General features: G+C 42.8%; 2 long non-coding RNA genes across 3 annotated transcripts in view; one reads left to right on the plus strand and one right to left on the minus strand.

Annotated features, from left to right (window-relative positions):
• LOC309666295 overlaps positions 1-13,066 on the minus strand; it is a 79,788-nt gene that overhangs the window by 35,179 nt on the left and 31,543 nt on the right. The window lies entirely within an intron of this gene.
• Positions 922-11,812, plus strand: LOC309665812. 2 transcript variants are annotated; one of them, XR_014266725.1, is made up of 3 exons: positions 922-4,148; positions 5,030-5,110; positions 5,322-11,812. It is a non-coding gene; the product is annotated as an uncharacterized lncRNA (long non-coding RNA). The 2 variants fall into 2 exon arrangements; XR_014266724.1 differs by having other exon boundaries at positions 5,030-11,812.

The raw sequence follows: 13,066 nt of genomic DNA on the forward strand, positions 1-13,066 counted from the left end.
TGTGTAAGCATGACAGATGCGAAGCCCTTGGGCTCTTGAAAGCAACCTCTCTGCTCTCTTCATTAGAGTGGCTGGAAAGACCACCAGATGCTCTCTTAGACACTAGGCGACAAGAAGCCCAGGATGGCTGCAAACTCACCCTGCAAACCCCAAGGATGAAATAACGCTCAGTGGTTCCGTGGAAAGGACCCAACTGGCCATCAGTGCTACCCAGTGGGAGTCTCTGAGCCACATCCACGAGGGAGGGCCCATTCAGTTCTATTGGTAAGTGCACTGTAATCTGTCCACACAGAGTTCTGTTGTTCTACTTCATGCCAGAAGAGAGATGTGTGAGAAAGAGGGCCAGCCAGGAAGATACAAACCCCTATTATTTTCTTTTGTGATTTTTTTTTTAAACAAAAGAACTCATTTCTGTACCTTTTTTCTTAAAGTCTCTGAAATCAAAGGGAGCTAGTTCTTGATATGCATGAGGGATGGGATCAAAAGGATGCCAGTCATCCTGTGTTTTGCTTAATTTGTTCCGAAACAGTGAATGCACTTCTCCCAGGTTTGATCTTCTAAGAATTGAACTTGGCCATTTCCCAGACAGCTCTAGAAGCTGGCTAACAATCAGAACTTGGGTCACAGGTTGGAAATTATTCTTTTTTTTTTTGGAAATAATTCTTTGAATAACCCTCCTGGCTTTCCCACACATCCTGTCCCCAACCACTTCCTATAAGCTCAGGGTGACTTGCAGCAAAAGTTTTTTATTTACTTCTGCTGTTAACCCAGCCTGGAAAGAGGAACTCCTGCCAGGCCCTTTATAGTAGCAGCAGCAGCAGTAGTTACTAGCAACAACAACAACATCAACAGCAACAAAATTGACAAATACTATCACCTTTGATTTCACAGCAGTCCCATGAGGGAAGGTAAGTACTATGATCTTTTTTTTAAAATAAATTTATTTATTTTTATTTATTTATTTTTGGCTGCACTCGGTCTTCATTGCTGTGCGTGGGCTTTCTCTAGTTGCGCCAAGTGGGCGCTACTCTTCTCTTGCAGAGCACGGGCTCTAGGCTCTCGGGCTTCAGTAGTTGTGGCACACGGGCTCAGTAGTTGTGGCTCGTGGGCTCTAGAGCGCAGGCTCAGTAGTTGTGGCGCACGGGCTTAGTTGCTCCGCGGCATGTGGGATCTTCCTGGACCAGGGCTCAAACCTGTGTCCCCTGCATTGGTAGGTGGATTCTTAACCACTGTGCCACCAGGGAAGCCCCCAGTACTATGATCTTCTGAGATTCAGAAAAGTGAAGCTAGACAGGAAGAAAGCAGGCCCTTTAAGTTCAAGTCTTTTAGCTGTAACTCAGTTCAAGGATGTGGACCCTGATGCTCAAAGAGGTTATATCACCCACCCAAGTGACCTCAGCTAACTAGTCCCAGACCCTGAAGCTGACTGGCTAAATAACTAGCAGAACCAGAGAAAACTACCTCTCAAATGTTACGAGGAGTCTGAACCTGTGTGGCCGGTGTTGCTTCCAAGGGCTTCCCATGGGAGATGCAATGGCTTCGCTCTGTCACACTCTAGAGAGCTCACTGGCGACAGAATGGGGAAACGGATTTTAAATTGACATAAGAAAGAGATATCTAACATACTTGAAAAGCGGAGAGATGGTCATGCCCAGCCTAAAAATATAGGCCGTTCAAGGAGACCCAAGCCACCTCTGGGCTCAGAAAACATCTCAGGCCCCTTCCAGGCCCAAGGTTTCTGAGTCCCTGGAAAAGTGGGGAGGAAGAAAAGAGGCTTTGAAAGCAGAAGTCATGATTCAGTGAGAATGATGGCTACATTTTTACTCTGGATGGTGAATAAAGAACAGATATTCCCTTATTTTCTGAGATCCAGGTAGGGTGATGAAGGAGAATGGAGTAAGAATTAATACAATGAGAGTTGGAGACACAAAAGAATGAGGGGAACAAGCAAGTAGGGGGGAGAAGAAAGAAAAAGGAACACGTAAAATTTCCTTAGAGGGGAGCATTTGAAAGGACACTGCATCTCAAACCCGATAATACCTGACAAACTCAACTTCAGGTATTCCAGAGAAATAAGAAAAAGGTATCACCTAACTGAAAAAATTCAAAGACCTATTTTTAGTCCACTTCTTCATTCCTTCCATACAGAAATTTTTAACCACGTATTATGATTGCTGTTACGGGCTGGCGGAATTGTGTCCTCCAAAAAAGATATGTTGCAATCCTAACTCCTAGTACCTCAGCGTGAGACATTACTTGGAAATAAGGTCTTCACAAGGGTAATCAAGTTAAAATGAGGTCATTAGGGTGGGCCTAATCCAATATGACCAGTGTCTTTATAAAAAGGGAAATGTGGGCATAGAGACAGAGACACACAGGGAGAATGCCACGTGAAGATGAAGGCAGAGAAGACAGGAACGCCAAGGCTTGCTGGTAAGCCACCAGCAGCGAGGAGAGGGGTGGGAGACACGTTCTCCTTCAAAGTCCCCACAGGAGCCAACTCTGCAGACACCTTGATCTTGGACTTCTAGCCTCCAGAACTATGAAACTGTACATTTCCATTGTTTAAGCCAACCAGTTCCTGGTACTTTTGTTATGGTCTCCCTAGCAAACTAACAGAACTGGCTCTTCTGAGTTTCACCTTTCCCGGACACACACTTTCCAGTAAAGGTCTGGAGTGCTCTGAAATTGTGAAGCTCAGAAGCAAGTTAGAGCAGGAACTAATCACAGAGGTCATTGAGTACAACTCTTGTTTCACAACAAGAAAATCAAAATCCAGGAAAAGTGAGTCACTTGCCCATGTTTTCACAGTGGCAGAACCATGACTAAAGCACAGGCATTCTGAATTTTTTTTTAATAGATTTATTTTATTTATTTATTTATTTTTTGGCTGCGTTGGGTCTTCGTTGCTGCACGTGGGCTTTCTCTAGTTGCGGCGAGCAGGGGCTACTCTTCGTTGCAGTGCGAGGGCTTCGCATTGCAGTGGCTTCTCTTGTTGCGGAGCACAGGCTCTAGGCACACAGGCTTCAGTAGTTGTGGCACGTGGGCTTCAGTAGTTGTGGCTCGCAGGCTCTAGAGTGCAGGCTCAGTAGTTGTGGTGCACAGGCTTAGCTGCTCCGCAGCATGTGTGATCTTCCCGGACCAGGGCTCGAACCCATGTCCCCTGCGTTGGCAGGCAGATTCTTAACCACTGCGCCACCAGGGATGCCCCAATGTCATCATTTTGATTTTATAAATAAGAAACAGGCTCAGAGAAGTTGGGTGTCTTGTCCAAGGTCACACAGCTAGGAAGTGGCAGAGTTAGGCTTTGAACCCAGCTGATTCCAGGTTGGCTCTTTCCGCTACTTTGTATTTATGCCGGGGTGCGCACGTCACTGCCTGCATTTGGGTTTTGAGATTTGCTATTTTTTGGCTGTAATTGATTTCATCAGTGTAATTGCATGACTTTTACTTTATGACATTTTTATCCAACCCCCCATCCCTTACAGCCATGTCCGTTTTTTTAATAAATTGTGGCAAACTATTCATAACCTAAAACTTACCGTTTAACCATTTTAAGTGCACAGTTCTCTGGCATTAAGTGCATTCTCATCATTGTACAACCATTCACTGCTATCCATCTCCAGAACTTTTTCATCACCCCTGAAAAAATACAGGATGTTTCACGCGTTGCTGTGTCATCCTTGCACAGGGGCCACACTAATTGTCTCTGTATTATTCCATGTGCTGCCCAACTGAACACAGCGGGCGTGTGACTCAGCCATTGGTTTTCTAATTCTCAGCTCCTCTCCAATTTTTTTCTTTTTTTTCTTTCTGTGACCTGCTGCCTGCTGCTCGGTAATGAAACGGACTGTCCTGTTCATATATGTGCCTGTTCAGAGTCTCGAGCCAGAGGAAGGAGAAATCAATGTGATTCTCTGTAAAATGGCTTGGCTTGGATCCTGCCTTCATCTCTGCCTCACCAATCCCCAGGAGTGAGCAAGGAACGAGGAAAAGATCCACAAACTGCCTAATTCAAATCTGAATCAGTTAGTGACTCTGATCTGCTCTACTTTGGGATCGCTGGGGCGAGACTCAGAGCACTGCCCAGTGCTAGGGCTGGAAGAAGAGATGGGGTTCATCAGGTCTGTACCCCCCTTGATTCACAGGTAAGACCACTGAGGATCCAACAGGCAGGACTTGGGACCCTACCCAGACCTCTCTCCACCTTGACATCTGCTGGCAAGTCTCACCCAATACTCTCCCTTTTCCTCTTAAGTCTATTTGAAAGCCTTTCTCTCCCTAAATGCCAAAAGTCTATTTAAAAGCCTCAAGCCCCATCAGCTTCTCACACAGGCCACTGACCCCTCTGCCCCCCAGGCCCAGTGCTAGAGTGCTACGAGAAGGCCTTAAAAAAAATTGGCACTGTCGTGGATGCTGTGTTTTACTGACTAGAGCCCCACGTCAGGACAACAGGGTTGTTTCCCCAGCTGCTGGGAACATCGTTGGCTAAAGCCCTCAGCTGCTGGCCCTCTCTGGACAGTCCCCTCTCAGGGCAGATGGCAGCCTACATCCAGCGGCCGGTGCCCCAAACTGGACAGCATGAAGACCATCCTTGCTCCAAGCTCTCTATGCGGCTGCTGAGGCGGGATGTGACAACCCTACAGCCCAGCCTCTGTCCAGTGTGGCTCCTTCCCCTCCCCCACGGGTGCTAGCCCAGCATCTCCTCTAATAAACCTCCCGCACACCAATCACTCATCAGAGCCTGCCACCAGGAGCCAACCGGCCACAGCCCCAAAATAAAAACAGCGAGGAGGTTTTAGCTAATAAATGTTTAAAGGACAGTTTACAGATGCCACTTAAGTCAACTCCACTAATTATTCCCTTTCGTACTTACGAGCATCTAAAGTGTCATTACCTCGAATAATAATCTGTAGGTTACAAGTCCTCAGTTTACGTAAATTCCCAGCCTCTATGTAGTACTTGCAGAGAAAGCTTAGCTAATGGTAAATTATGATTTATTGATTTATTGATTTATTTTGGCTTGCAGGATCCTAGTTCCCCAACCAGGACCACTGCAGTGAAAGCACCAAGTGCTAACCACTGGACAACCAGGGAATTCCAAATAATGGTCAATTAAAGACAGAACTTACAGCCAAATACTTTCAAAGACAAAATTATTAGATTGAACAATATGAAACCGCTAACGTGTGACAGTTCTGGGGGTCTGTAAAAATGGCAATTTCCTATGGTTCAACGTAGTATCCTGTCAAAAATGTTTACCAAAAAATTATATTTAATTTGGGATGTAGATGTATTCTAACGAGTTTGCCTTCCAACAGGAAGCATGTAGGAGCTATGAAGATGTTAAAAATGGCCTTGCCCTTTGGAATATAGATGATACAAGCAGAACACAGAGATGAAAGTCAAGATAATGCCAAGATCTGGGGGCAAAGACAGGAAACTGACCCACAGACCTATGCGTCACTCGATGACTCATGGTGCAGTTTGAAGTACTCACTGCCTCTCGGGGTTTCATCCTCATTACCAGCTTCCATGTCCTCTCTCCATTTTCTCCTTTCCCCTTTCTATTCTCACTCTCTCTGCTAGAGGCCTTCCTTGTCTGCAGGAAAGCACGGCAAGGAGAAGAATCTATGGTTTAAGGGGAGGAAACACATTTTGTGCTAGTCTCTCTCCTTTCCATGAAAGGCTTTTTCACAATGATACCAACACTGAGAGTTTCCTATGTTCGTTACCCTTTCAGGCCCTTGCGACAATTCCCCACATCTCTACAGGTAAATGAGCCGATTCACTTCTCCAAAAATGCTCTGTCCCCACAAATACTTATTCATGGGAAGAGGCTCTGAGTTTAGTCTGTTCCTCCCAGACTATTTTGTTTATTGATTACTTTGTTTATTGTGCTGATTCGATATTAGTAAGCATTTGGGCCTCAGATTTATACTTTATGCAACTCTGAAAGTCTAATGATTGGTACAGAGAACTCGAGGCTCTTGCAATGTGGGTTCCCATCACCATGTTTACCCGAACCTGGACCGGCTGCCTCCCCTTCTCCCTCACCCCATGTGGGGTGCCCATGAGAGTGCAGGGATCATGGGGCACAGGGCCAAGAGGCTTTCATCTGCCCAGGACACCCTCCAGGACCAGGTGGGGGAGGCCTGAGGCTGGGTGAGCCAGGCCAGAGGAAGAGGAACAAGGTAGAGGCCTAGGCCAAGTCCTTGAGAAACTAAAATCTTGTAGGCAGGAGCATTCAACAAGAAAACCTATACCTGCTATCAGTAAGTAGGTGAGCTCCTTTAAAAAAAATATGAGTCTGCAAGTGTGAAAGCAATGATTAGTGGAAAGTGGGACATCAAGAAGGAAACTATACACACATACACACACACACACACATATACACACACACACCATTCCAATCCCACAACCCAAAGATAACTGCTGTAAATATTTCTTTAATGTTGAATCATTATGTTGTATACCTGAAACGAATAGAATGTTGTATGTCAAGTATACGTCAATAAAAAAATAAAATTTCTAAAAAATTCTCTCATTTCATTTTACTTGGATAGAGCAGGAAAAAAGTGAAGTGAAACTAGAGGAGTGGCTGAATTTTATACATATATATATTTTTTTTCTTCAAAACAAGACCTATTAGTTACTAAGGAACACTTCAAATAGATTACAAAAATATGAGTCTGACATTAAGGTTAATGGGTATTTTTTTCAGCTTATGCTTCTTAATGTCCATAAGTTTAAGTTTCCAGATGCTGAGCTTAAATGACTGTCTAATCAAAATCTAAAGTCCTCAGGCTCCCTGACTTTAGACTATATGACAAAGCTACAGTCATCAAAACAGTATGGTACCGGCACAAAAACAGAAATATAGATCAGTGGAACAGGATAGAAAGTCCACAGATAAACCCACACATCTATGGTCACCTAACCTATGACAAAGGAGGCAAGAATATACAATGGAGAAAAGACAGTCTCTTCAACAAATGGTCCTGGGAAAACTGAACAGCTACATGTAAAAGAATGAAATTAGAACATTCTCTAACACTATACACAAAAATAAACTCAAAATGGATTAAAGACCTAAGTGTAAGACCTGATACTATAAAACTCTAAGAGGAAAACATAAGCAGAACACTCTCTGACATAAATCGCAGCAACATCTTTTTTCATCCACCTCCTAATGAAAATAACAAAAATAAACAAATGGGACCTAATTAAATTTAAAAGCTTTTGCACAGCAAAGGAAACCATAAACAAAATAACAAGACAACCCACAGAATGGGAGAAAATATCTGCAAACGAAGCTACCGAAAAGGGATTAATCTCCAAAGTATACAAACAGCTCATGAACTCAAGATCAAAAAAAAAAACAAAAAACAATCAAATCAAAAAATTGGCAGAAAATCTAAACAGACATTGCTCCAAAGAAGACATACAGATGGCCAAGAGGCACATGAAAAGATGCTCAACATCGCTAATTATTAGAGAACTGCAAATCAAAACTACTATGAGGTATCACCTCACACCAGTCAGAATGGCCATCATCAAAAAATCTACAAACCACTGATGCCGGAGAGGGTGTTGAGAAAAGGGAACCCTCCTACACTGTTGGTGGGAATGGAAATTGGTAACAGCCACTGTGGAGAACGGGATGGAGGTTCCTTAAAAAATTAAAAATAGAGCTAGCATATGATCCAGCAATCCCACTCCTGGACATATATCCAGAGAAAACCGTAATTCAAACAGATACATGTACCCCAGGGACTTCCCTGGTGGTGCAGTGGTCAAGAATCCACCTGCCAATGCAGGGCACATGGGTTCAATCCCTGGTCCAGGAAGATCCCACATGCCACAGAGCAACTAAGCCTGTGTGCCACAACTACTAAGCCTGCGCTCTAAAGCCCGTGAGCCACAACTACTGAGCCTGCACGCCTAGCCCATGCTCCGCAACAAGAGAAGCCACCACAAAGAGAAGCCCATACACTGCAATGAACAGTAGCCCCCGCTCATCACAACTAGAGAAAGGCCGCACGCAGCAACGAAGACCCAACACAGCCATAAATAAATAAATAAATAGATAAATAGATAAATAAATAAAAGATAAGATAAGATACATGCACCTCAACGTTCATTGCAGCACTATTTACAATAGCCAGGACATGGAAGCAACCTAAATGTCCATGGACAGAGGAATGGATAAAGAAGATGTGATATGCATATACAATGGAATATCACTCAGCCATAAAAACTGAATGAAATAATGCCAACTGCAGCAACATGGATGGACCTAGAGATTGTCATACTTAGTGAAGTAAGTCAGACAGAGAAAGACAAATATCATATGATATCGCTTATATATGGAATCTAAAAAACGGTACAAATGAACCTATTTACAAAACAGAAATAGAGTCAGAGATGTAGAAAACAAAGTTATGGCTACCATTGGGGAATGGCGGGTGGAGGATAAATTGGGAGATTGGGACTGCCATATACACACTACTATATATAAAATAGAAAACTAATAAGAACTTACTATATAGCACAGGGAACTCTATTCAATACTCCGTAATGACCTATATGGGAATAGAATCTAAAAAAGAGTAGATATATGTATAACTGATTCACTTTGCTGTACCACAGAAACTAACACAACAGTGTAAATCAACTATACTCCAATGAACATTAACTTAAAAAATAAAAAATATAAAAAAGATAGGCAATAAATATAAGCTTTGACATGAGAACAAAAAAGCAAATCCAAAGTCACCAATACTATGTTAAAAACCATAAAATCACATTTCCTTTTTTTTTTTTTTTTTTTGAGAGGGAAAGAGAAACAATGAGAACAAAATTTATACCTAAGTTTATTCTCTGGGTGATTCTTCAAAAAAATTATTAGGGAAAAGCTGATATGTAAAGAAAATGTGCTATAAAAATGGCAAATCACTTTCAGGACTAAAAAAGCACACTCAACACAGGCAAATGTGTATACCGAGTACCCATTACAAGTTCAAACAGATTGTATCGACAGATTGTATTGATATTTAATTCAGAGGGTGTATCACTATTTCTCATATACACTAACTGCTCAAAATCTGACTTGCTTCATATTCAGACCATGACTTTCTTGTAGAGTGTTTCCTTTTATTTCTCGAATATCTAGTGGCCATTCTTTTTCTTGTTGAGGGGGAAAAAAAAGAGTTCTGCCACCATCTCATTGATCGAAGGCTGTGGTGAGACTTCTAGATCCTAATCACAAGACTTGTGTTATATTACCCACTTTCTTCCTGAAAACTGTTTCCATGGAGCCCTCTAAGTTCCTGTTCTAATTTGGACTCACTGCTGTCTAGGTGTGCGATGCAACTGTCATTGTCTTGGGATGTCATGTCATTGTCTTGGGATGTCATGTCATTGTCCTCCTAGACTGGTTCCTTGGAGCCCATGTTTTTCTCTTTCGTGGGTTCCTTTTCTGCTTGGCTCTAGTACAGTGCTGAGTAGCTGTTCTAGAAAAAGGATAGAGAAGACAATCTTTCAGAGTCCTTGCCTGTGTCCAAAGGTATTTTTAGGCTTAGCCTAGCTTGGGTATATCTATATGTTCAAATCATTTCCCTCAGAACATGGAACTTGGTGCTCCCTTTTCTTTCAACGTCCAGTGTTGCTGATTGGAGTCTTCTGATCCATTGTGACTTTAGTCAGGCAATTCTATGTTTTCTTTCTGAAAACTTTAAGGATACTCTTTTTTATCCTTGTAGGGCAGAAGTGTCACCAATATGTATCGAGATGGGCCCTTTCAATCTGAAGACGAAGTCATTTCTCTCTTTTGAGAAAAGTCACATCCTTTCTCCGTGTTCTATTTCCGTCTTCTGAGACTCCTATTAGAGGAATTGGAGGGTAAACTTCTTCGATCTTTTCCCAACCTTTTTTTATCTCTTTTGACATCATGTCTCTAAGTTTCAGAAGATTTCTTTTTTCAACTTTATCTTCCAGATTTCGATTTCAGTCCTTGGCTGCATCTATTTTATTTTTCAGACTTTCGTGGAATTTTGAAATTAATTTTTTTTTTTTGGTCACATCACACAGCATGTGGGGTCTTAGTTCCCTGACCAGGGATCAAACCCACACTGCCTGCAGTGGAAGCACAGAGTCCTAACCACTGGACTGCCAGGGAAGTCCCTGAAATTAATTTTGATAATCATATTGTCAAGATTTCAATTTCAAGAACTCTAGTTTTCTGACTATCCTTTTCAATGGCAACTTGCTTTCAATTTATGGATATAATGTCCTCTTGAATCTCTCCCATCTCTACTGAGACCACCTCAAAAGTTCTCCTCCTCCCCAGCATTATCTCCTTTTCCCCTAGCAGAAGGTTGTTCTGCTTGTTCATGGTTCAACTCCTCCTTTGCACTGATGGTTCTCTTTGATTATCTGGTTATCTTTAGCCTTACACATTGACAAATGGAGAGGCAGTTTGTCCTGGGCTTCCCCTGAGCTGTGTTCTGAGTAGTATTTTGCAAGAGGTGAGGACTAGGGATTGGGAAAGTCTGGGTGAAGCATCCCAGGTTGATTTATGTGTGTTTTATGTTTATCCTCCTTCAACTGTGCGTCCTGTTAATAATAGGTACTGTATGGGCCTCCAGGTAAGTGTCACTGGGGTAGGGCCTCTATTTTAATACTGTTCCTAACACTTCATTGCAGATTTGCAGAAGTAAGCAAATCACAGTCAAGACCAAGAAGTTACCATGACTAGGAAAAGAATGTCATGCTGGGGATAAAAGAGAGAGAGATGAAAATGGAACATTTAGAGTGCGTGTAAGATGACTGACAAAGGATTTTTAATGGAGGGAGAGAGAGGCCAGTCTGATGGCAAATGAGAACACAACCACTCCCACCATCTGCTGCTATCTTCCCAAAGAGAGACTTGAAGACTGACTTCCACTTTTTACTTGCCTCTCCAAGGAACAGAAATATCTGCTCCTGCCTCTTCACGGGGTCCTGCAGAACTGAGAGAGAAGCCGTGAAGCAATCGGAAAGAGAGGAGTCCAAGGGTTCAGGGTCCAAGGACCCAGCACAGCCCTGGCAGGCTGCTCGTGCTCTGGCTCAGCGCCCACATGGGCGGCTGCACTATTGCTCAACACCACCATGAGGAGGCCACGTCCCTTCCTAGCTGACCTTCCAAGTCGATTTAACATCTCTGCTGCTTAGCCAACTCTGATTAGGACAGCAATTTTGATAAGCTTCACACGCTATCAGAACTTCTTCTTTTAAGGTTACTGCTTATGGATATTTTCAAACATATTCAAAAGTAAGGAGAACAGATAATGAATTCTCAAGTGCCTGTCACCCAGTGTCTTAGTTCGTTTGGGCTGCTGTAACAGAAGAGCATAGACTGGGTGGCTTACAAACAACAGAAAGGTATTTCTCACAGTTGTGGAGGCTGGAGGTCAAAATCAGAGTGCAAGAATGGTTGAGTTCTGGGACTTCCCTGGTGGCGCAGTGGTTAAGAATCCACCTGCCAATGCACGGGACATGGGTTCAATCCTTGGTCCGGGAAGATCCCACATGCCGTGGAGCAACTAAGCTCGTGTGTCACAACTACTGAGCCTGCACTCTAGAGCCCGGGAGCCACAACTACTGAGCCCGCATGCCACAACTACTGAAGCCCACATGCCTAGAGCCCGTGCTCCGCAACAAGAGAAGTCACCACAATGAGAAGGCCTCACACTGCAATGAAGAGTAGCCCCCACTTGCCACAACTAGAGAGAGCCCACACACAGCAACAAAGATCCAAGGCAGCCAAAAATTAATTAATTATTTTTTTTAAAAAAGAATTGTTGAGTTCTGGTGAAAGCCCTCTTCCTGGTTCACAGACAGTCCTCTTCTCACTGTAACCTCACATAGGGGAAGGGAAGGGGCTAGGGAGCTCTGTGTGGTCTCTTTTATAAGGGCACTAATCCCATTTAGGAGGGATCCACCCTCATGACCTAATTACCTTCCAAAGGCCCAATCTCCTAAAACCATCATACTAAGGGTTAAGATTTCAGCGTATGAATTTCAGGTGGATACAAACATTCCATCTATAGTGTTGGGAGGAGGAAATTCCCCCTCTACCCCTCTTGAGTTCTTGTGGCTGGACTAATAAAATTGGCACAAGACAGATTAAGAGAAAAGAAACTAATTTTAATTGTGTGCACAGAGGTCTCATAGAAATTGAACCTAAGAAGTAGCCAAAGTAGGCAGCTTTTATACTTTTTAGACAAAGAAGCAACAAATTTGTGAGGAATTGACACAACAAAGAAACTTGGGTTTGGGGTGCTCAATTAGTGAAAAATCTAAATGGAGTTTGGGCTTGGGGTAGTAAATTAAAGAAGTAACAAGATTTACTTATACAGGCTTCTGGGCCCAAATTCCCTACCTCTGGCAATAAGGGTGTCCTTCTACCTGTAGGTGTAAGGAGTACACCTTTCACATGAGAGATTGATTTCCTGCTTTGAAGGAGACAGCAGAGGGTCACAGTGTCCCTCTTCCATTGGCCATTTCTTAAATAACTTTAATTCAAAATTATCAGTATGCCATTGAGGCACATCTTGGGGCCACCTACTGGGCCCCAATAACAGCATCCAACTTCAACAACTATATCAACATTTTGCCAATTTAAGAACCTACTTTTGGGGTGGGGATGGGGGAAACAAAGAACCTACTTTTAAGAAGGACTCATTTTTCAAAATGAGACTCTCCTTTTTCATAAGCATGCATCTAAGCTCCACTCCTGGAAATCCTATGATCAAGCCCAAGAAAACACAGTTTTAAAGTGCTTCATAAGTGATTCTGATGCCCACAGAAAATTGAGAGCCTTTGCTGTAGTGAAATGAGAACAAGAGTATGATTCTAGGATATACACGGCACTCAAACATCTTTGATAAATAAGAGAAGACCCAGGAGACATAAAAGAAAAATGGTTACATTGCTCTATATAAAAAAATGTAAATGGCAGTATAACAAAAGATCACAAAAGAAAAGGAAGACAAATAATAGGATGAGAGACATATTTTCAACA

The sequence above is a fragment of the Balaenoptera physalus genome (assembly GCF_965194825.1).
Source record: "Balaenoptera physalus genome assembly, chromosome: 8".
Classification (NCBI taxonomy): Eukaryota; Metazoa; Chordata; class Mammalia; order Artiodactyla; family Balaenopteridae; genus Balaenoptera; species Balaenoptera physalus.